General features: G+C 43.0%; 1 long non-coding RNA gene across 1 annotated transcript in view; it reads right to left on the bottom strand.

Annotated features, from left to right (window-relative positions):
- Nucleotides 1–267: 267 nt before the first annotated feature.
- Nucleotides 268–8,557, bottom strand: part of LOC111826802 — a 35,383-nt gene continuing 27,093 nt past the window's right edge. Inside the window, exon 3 of the long non-coding RNA XR_002830211.1 lies at nt 268–294. This is a non-coding gene — a long non-coding RNA (uncharacterized LOC111826802). The remainder of the gene's footprint in view (nt 295–8,557) is intronic.

Below are 8,557 nucleotides of genomic sequence, written 5' to 3'. Positions count from 1 at the left end.
TGGGGATTAAATAAATAAAGCTTCTAGAACAGTGACTGGAACAGTAATAGTAACTGTTTAGCAAATATTAGCTATTGCTATGTATGTTAATATTTCTGGGAAAATGCATTTGGGCATTGTAGGGTGGACAGGGGGAAAGGGGTGGAAGGTACAGTAGCGTCTGCCTCACTTCCTTCTCCTCTCTTTTCTGGGCCTACTCCCTGCAGGATATTGAGAATTAGGGAGAGAAGATGAGTTACCTGTTGGAGGGGATGGTGAGATGCCTTTGGTCTTCTCTGCTTGATGAAGTGCTATCTGTGCAGATGATATACATATATTTTTAGGGGCAATACTGAGACTCATCCTGATCCCTGCTGCCCCTCATCCTCCAATCCCCTGCTAACAGCCCCTCACCTGCGGGACATGCCTTCTCTTGACAGCCTTGGACAGCCCACGCCCCTGCCCCTTTCTCTAATCCCTGTTGCCTGATATGGGGCCTGGGTTTCTCTGACTTCCTCGTTAACACTCTCCGGCGCCCATCATTTTTATTTGAAAGAGTTACTGATATAAACTATTGCTCTCCTGACTTGGGTATTTGGTAGCTATTTTCTTGAATTATATACAAAGAGAGCCTGCCACTTCCAGAAAACTAGCTGACAGGATGTGTTGCCAGTGGTGAAATTTGAGTTTTGAAGTAGAAATTGGGCTTTTGCAAAACTTGCATTTGAAACCATGAGCTTGATAGCTTCCCATACTTAAAGACCTTTCTGATGGCATTGTGGGTGATGATATTGAATGTGATTTTTGATTAGCATAATGAAATATGTTAATTTGAAAGAGCTATATAATTAAGTGTACTGATATTCCCAAATGACTTATCAATGAATGATGTTATAAAAACAAAAAAAGTAAAGATCCATTCCAAGTACAAGATTAACCAATGCATTCAATAATTCTTTAAAAAATTCAGTTACAATTGACATATAACATTATTTTAGTTTCAGGTAAGCAATATAAATTCGATATACATATATAGTGAAATGATCACCACAATTAGTATAGTTAACACTTCATCATACATAGTTACAATTTTTTTCTTATGAGAACTTAAAAAATCTACTAAAAATATGTTAAAAGATAACTTGCAAATATACAATATGTTGTGTGTGTTTTTCTTTGTGTTTTCCCTGCCCTGGCAGCCACTGAATGTTGGGACTTTAATTAATCTTAGGCCTCAGGAAAAGAAATCTGTTTGGTAGAGACAGCTGCTAATGATAAATAATGATAACTTTTATACTGTTACATCTACAAACTCATTTGATTCTTGCAACAATCCTGTGATGTAGGTAAGGTTAGTTTTTTATTTTCTTACAAATGAAGAAACTGAGGCTCCATTCTGATCTAAACCTTTTTGTCTGACCTGCTGTGAGAGTCTTACCTGATCTTCTATGCACTTTGGGCTCCCTACAGTCTGTTCTCCGTATGGCACCCAGGAAAATCTTTATTTTTTCTTTTTTCCAGTTTTATTGAGATAGAATTGACATAATGTATAACTTTAAAGGTTATAATATAGTGATTTGATATATGTAAATATACAATATGGTATTATTAACTATAGTCACCATGCCTAAATTTTTTGAGATATAATTGACATATAAAACTGTATTAGTTTTAGGTGTACAACATAATGATTTGACATATGTATATATTGAGAAATGATTAGCACAATAAGCTTAGTTAACATCCAGCACCACACATACTTACAAGGTTTTTCTTATGAGAACTTTAAAATCTACTCTTTTAGCAACTTTCAAATATATAATACGGCATTGTTTACTGTAGTCACCATGCTGTGCATTACATGCCTAGGACTTATTTGTCGTAAAAAGGAGTTTGTATCTTTTGACCACCATCACCCCTTTCACCCAATGGATTTTAAATATAACAAAGTACAAAAAAATATCAATGTGGTTCCAGATTCCACATTGAAGAAATACATTACTACTTGTTGAGTTTTGGTCTAATATCGAAGAAGAATATCCATCTACCTAATAATAGGGTAATATGCAAATTGGTCGGGATGCTGTCACATAACGACGGTTCAGCAGGCTGCCTACGCAGCAGGGATGGGTGGGTGGAGACTTGCAGCGTCTGGACGGGGGCGGAGGGCGGGCTGTACTCCCCACATGGTGGCGGCGGCTGTGAGCGCTCCTGATGGCTGCTGCCGACTGCCCAGAAGGACCACTGGTTCCTTCTGCCAAGTGGCAGCAGAGCCGCTCTGCCGGGAAACCTCTGCACCAGCAGCGAAGGCAAGTGAGCAAGAGAAAGCCCAGCAGTGAAGGCAGGTGAGGGAAAGTCCGAGCTCCACGGCTAAGAGCTCCTGGCCCAGCCATGCCCCATCTTGGCCTCCAGCACCACAGGTCAGGGGTTCTGAGAAAGGCAGCAACTTCCTACGGCTCCTCAAACTCCCAGGCCGCCTCCATCACCCCTCAACGCCCCTCGGGTCAGGGTCGGGAATCGGTGGAGGCCTCCAGGTGTCCGGGCAACTAATGTAGGGAATTTCCTCTAGCAGCTGGACCCAGTGACCCAGGGCCGGAGGGAGACCTGTACCCTCCCCTGCAGCCAGGAGAACGCTGGAAGATGCGATCTGCCCATCACAGGACGAGTGCACCCGATCGTTTAAGCACAAGGAAGCTCATGGCTGATGGCCACTGCCACTTGCCCAGGGCTGGCCTGGGGCTCCAGCAAGCCGCCAATGGCTGCTATCACTTGCCCAGGGCCGGCCCAGGGCTCCAGCAAGCCACCTATGGCCGCTGCCGCTGCGAGGCCAGAGGCTCAGGCAATGAGGGCCGGGTGAGGCTCAGGCAAGCCGTAGTGGCTGTGATGGCTGAGGCTCAGGCAGCCTCGGGGTTGGCAGTGGCAGCAGCAGAGGCGTGATGGGGGCATTGCCTTCCCCTGATTGCAGGGTCGCCTCCCGCAGAAGGAGGCCAGAGGCAGCAGTAGCAAGGGGGTGATGGGGGCGGTGCCTTCCCCTGATTGGCCGGTCACCTCCCGCAGAGGGAGGCCAGACTGCGGCTTCAGTACAACATCCCCTGAGGGCTCCCGGACTGTGAGAAGGGGCAGGCCAGACCGAGGGACACCCCCTCCAGTGCATGAATTTTGTGCACCGGACCTCTAGTGGTTAAATAAAAGGCTATTACAATATTCCTCTTTTCCAACTGCACGTCTGTGTAAGGCCAGATTGATTTTCTTCATATTTTTCAATCAAAGCAGCATCATGTAACATTGAATGCAGAAGCAGACATGAAAATCCAGTTGTCTTTTATTATACTAGACATTAAAGGGATTTTCAAAAATGTAAAACAATGCTACTCTTCTTGTTCATTTTTTTCTAATTTTGGAAAATGAAGTTAATTTTTATTAAAATGTTATGTTAACATGAAATGGGTTTATTATTATTATTTCCAAATGAATTAATCTATATATGTATATATATGTAAAAGCCTAAGCAACTGTTACAACTGGACGACCAGATGACCAGCTGGTAGCTATGATGCGCACTGATCACCAGGGGGCAGACGCTCAATGCAGGAGCTGCCCCCTGGTGGTCAGTGCACTCCCCAGCCAACCTCCTGCAGCCAGCCAACCTCCTGTGGTCCCTCCCCCCCGGCCGGCCCCGATTGGCCCTGATTGGGATTGGGCGAGATGGCCCTTGATCGGCCCCAATCATAGGCCAGGCCGAGGGACCCCACTCATGCATGAATTCGTGCACCGGGCCTCTAGTAAGTATATAATCAAACATTTTCTCGTTTTAATTTCTAATACTATGAATATTCATAGAATTCAAATTCTACAAAGCTCTTTAGGATCATCAATACATTTTGAGAGTGTAAAGGGGTTTTGACAACTAAAAAATTTGAGAACTGCTGTGCTAGGAAATGAGGAAGTACCACTCTCATCCAGTATAGAAAACAATGTCTCTGACCCAAATGCACTAGGCCTGTGACAAACCACCTAGACCAACTCCTCTCTTCCTGATATAGAACCAGTCCTTCAGCTGCTCTTATGAAGTCCTGGGCCGATAAGTGTCCCAATTTTTTGTGGCTGTATTTAGAAGGTTGGGATGTGGAACCTTTGTTCAGTCTCAATTGTCAATTCCAGGAACTAGAAAGTTTCCCACTGAATAGCTTGTTAAATGGTCTTGAATTATTTGACCATATTTATTTTTGTTTCATTGTGGGAGAATAGTTACTGTGTTATTATGTAGATTCACTATCATTTTAAAACATTAATTACCATTTTGATATGACGATGAAGAGAAGTCAGAAGATGGTGTTTTGAAAAGAGCGTTACTTTAGAATCGAAGTTTTGCCACTTAAACAGAGTAACTGTGGGAAAATTACCCAACCGTTGTAACCGTGTGTTCTCATCTGTAAAATTAGGATAAAAATACCTGCCTTACATGTTGCTTAGAGATAATGCATATAAATAGTCTGATACATGAATTGTCTGATACATAATAGAAATTGAACAGACTATCATATCATCATCATCATCATCATCGTCGTCGTCGTCGTACAGAAGTTGGGAAGGAGTTTTGTTGGAGTCTCTGAGACAAGCAGCATACATTTTTTTTATTTTTGGTGTCCTTGCTAAGTTCTTGGTGGCTTCTTATTTACTTTCTCACCAGAAACTTAAGGTTTCTCTCTGAATGCCGGGGGCAGCAGATCCATTGGACAAGATGAATATCTGTCACCCTCCTCCCCATCTGTCTTGACAAAGAGGAATCGCTTTCACCCTGGTTGAAGGGTTATTTTCCCCAAAGAGACTTTTCTTCTTACCTCTCATTCCCCTTGAGACAAATACCTTTCTCTGGGCTTCTCCCAAATTCTAGGCCTCAGTGTAGGCTAGAACAGACCCCAAACTGGATTCCCTGTTTGGCCAATCATGGAAAAAAAAATAAACAGCTGGATGAAATTCATGAGTTAAGATTTTCTAAATAAAGAGCTATGTGAAGCTATAGAGACTATTCCCTTGAGTATTTTTTCTTTTTTAGATGAAGCCTCCAGGAGGGGATTTTTATGGAATGATGCATGAAAATGGTGTGCTTCTTCATGCTGGTAAAATGGAAGCGCTGGGTCCCCTTCACAGCCCAGGGAGGCAGATTAATGCGTTGAGGGGATGTGGCTGCTGCCTCTCAGCAGCTGGCTCAATTACCTCTGCTTTCAAGCTGTGCTCTGGGCCTTGGAACACAAGCCTGATGGGATTCTGACCTTGCTGGAGGACTTTGTTCCTTCACGGAGGTGGCCTACTTTTAGCCTGAATATGTCCTTTACACTTCTCATAGGTAGGTTTGCTGGAACCATGAGTGTGAGGGAATTGTCCAGTGAGACCCTTTTCAAAAACAAGGGAAGTAAATGACATCATGAGGATGTTAACAAACAAGGAGCTCTGGGAAGAAAAATGATATCTCTTTGGGGAAAGGTTATTAGGGCATTTTATTCTAATGGAGCATTTTGGTGGAAGAGGTGACTTATCCAAAAAACTTTGTCAGAAATCAGTTGATTGCAAAGTACAGAAACCAACGCAGATGAGCTCAACTAATACGTGGCTTTAATGTACGGCATTTGGTACACCTTATGGATCCCAAATGGCAGAACCAAGAGCTGAGAATTGAGAGGTTTGTGGTTCTAGACAAAGTCTAGGGTTCTAACTCAAGCTGCCTGGCTTCAAATTCTGGGTCTAGCCCTAGCTTGTTTGGCTCAGTGGATAGAGTGCTGGCCTGTGGACTGAAGGTTCCTAGGGTCTATTCTGGTCAAGGGCACATGCCTGGGTTGTGGGCTCGATCCCCAGTGGGGGGGGGGGGGGCGTGCAGGAGGCAGCCAATCAATGATCTCTCTCATCATTGATGTTTCTATCTCTCCCTCTCCCTTCTTCTCTGAAATCAATAAAAAAAAATTTTTTTTTAAATTCTGGGTCTACTACTTACACTGTATGACCTCAGACTAGCTACTTATCTCTCTGTGCATCAGTTTTGTCTGTAAAGTTTGGAAAATCAGAACAGTTATATTCTAGAACTGTGATGAGATTTAAATGAGCAGATACATGTAAAGTATGTCAAGCAGCACCTAGAACAGTGATGGTGAACCTTTTGAGCTCGGCGTGTCAGCATTTTGAAAAACCCTAACTTAACTCTGGTGCCGTGTCACATATAGAAATTTTTTGATATTTACAACCATAGTAAAACAAAGACTTATATTTTTGATATTTATTTTATATATTTAAATTCCATTTAACAAAGAAAAAAATCAACCAAAAAAATGAGTTCGCGTGTCACCTCTGACACACGTGTCATAGGTTCGCCATCACAGACCTAGCACGTATTAAGTCCTTAGTAAATGTTAGCTATTGAAGATTTCCATAATAGCTATCAGATTTCAGAACAACTTTCCCACCAAGAACAACTAGAAAAGCTGGATGAAATTTTTAAAAATCACTCCCAAGATATTGGACAATTACCAAGGCTGAGAAGACATAGGAGCCTAGGATCTCAGGGAGAAGGGAAACAAAGAGCAGTGAGTGTGGCATTCTGTGCTGCTTTCCTCCCAGGATGTTTGCTGGTGGATGAACATTATCTAAGCCACTGAGAGACTGAGCAGAAAAGACTGACAGGTGAAGAGCTGAGCATCACTTCTGGCAGTTTTATGGGGGTGGAGGAGATAAAAACGGGAGTTTAGAGCCTTCCAAAGGAGAGGAGCCATGGTGGTTACTCTTTCAATGGGAATTCCCAAGGGTTAGAATACAGAAATATGGGTAAACTACAAATACACCAGCCTTCATGAAGACTGAAGCCTGGTTTTGAATCTGTTCCATCATTGATTTAATTAAGATCGGCCAATCTGCCTTTACTAGCTACTTACCAGAAGCAAAAGGTAATCCTCTCTGGAGGAAGATAACACCATCCTGAACTTTATACTTAACTAGAGACCCGATGCACGAAATTCATGCATCAGCCCCAGCTTGGTCCAGAAAGTCGTCTGGACAGTCATTCTGCTGTTCGGTCTAATTAGCATATTAGCTCTTTATTATATAGGATAACTGATATCCAATTCAAAATTATCAAACTCACCTAGAAGCAAGACAAATTGTCCAAAAACCACGAGGCAAAGAAACTCAGATAATATAAAGAAACCAACAGGAAATAAAAATATTGGAGTTAATACAGACTTTAAAAGAACTGTCATTAACATAGTCAAGAAATTGGATGACAGGGTGGTGACCTTCAGCATAGAATAAGAAACTATAAAAAGTGACCAAATTCAAATTCTAGAACTGAAAAATACAATAGCCAAAATAAAAACCCAACATATGGAGTTATCAGCAGATTAGAAAGAGCTGAGAAAAGATTAGTGAACTGCAGAGTTTGTCAGAAGAAAATATCTGGACTGAAGCAGGGAAAGATAAAAATATATAAAATATGGAAAAGAACTTAAAAAACACCTGGGACAGAGTGAAAAGTTGAACAAATAAGCAGTTGGAGTCACAGGTGAACACAAAGGGACACAACAGTGTATGAAGAGATAGTGGATGAGAATTTTCCACAGCTCACACAAATTAGGGCTTCTCAGCTAAACGGAGCCAGAGCCCTGGACTGCAGCTGGGAAACCCAATTAAGGCTCCCCATCTCCCCCACACCCCCTAAATACATAACACAAATCACAGAGCACACCCTACCTGGCTTACCTAGGTGGACACAGATAAAGACACAGACCCAGAGAGTGGGGAGGATTGCTGGGCCTGTGGGGCAAGGCTGTCTGGTCTCCATCACACTCATGGCAGCACGTTCTCTTACTTTACCAGTGGTACAGAAGATAACTGGGAGAGAAAGGGTGCCCGAATCACCTCCCAGACTCTTCGCTAGTGGCAGGGGAAGGCTAGGAAAGTTCTGACAGGAGGATAGAGTGGTCTTTTATTTTTTTAAATATATTTTATTGATTTTTTTATGGAGAGGAAGGGAAAGGGATAGAGAGTTAGAAACATCAATGAGAGAGAAACATCGACCAGCTGCCTCTGGCACACCCCGCACTGAGGATGTGCCTGCAAACAAGGTACATGCCTTTGACCGGAATCAAACCTGGGACCCTTGAGTCCACAGGCTGACACTCTATCCACTGAGCCAAACCGGTTAGGGCAGGTAGAGTGGTCTTGACCATGGCAACCTTGCTCACTAATGACTTGTGGCCTAATCAATATCTTGAGCTCATCAGATAAGCAATGAGTTTCCCATTAGTTGGGGGGTTGGGGGCGGGGGAGGAGGGGGAAATTAGAAAAGAGAGTGCCCTGGTGTGGGAGGGAGAAGAACATCTCACCTCAACTGCAAAGAGACAATTACCATACAGAGTGGCGATAGTCAAGGTAAGGGTTTCCTGGCTGTAGAGGAAAGAGCTACTAACCTTCACTGGACAGAGTTAGTGGCCAAGAACAGCTTTAGGGAGGCGACTGTCAAGCTGAATCCTGAAGGAAGAATGGAAGTTTTCCAGATGGACAGGAGAGGGAAATGAATTTTCACACATATTAT

The sequence above is a fragment of the Myotis lucifugus genome, unplaced genomic scaffold (assembly GCF_000147115.1).
Source record: "Myotis lucifugus unplaced genomic scaffold, Myoluc2.0 scaffold_103, whole genome shotgun sequence".
NCBI classification, from domain to species: Eukaryota; Metazoa; Chordata; class Mammalia; order Chiroptera; family Vespertilionidae; genus Myotis; species Myotis lucifugus.
Note: the sequence above shows the minus strand (reverse complement) of the source record. Positions and strands in the feature narration are given on the sequence as shown.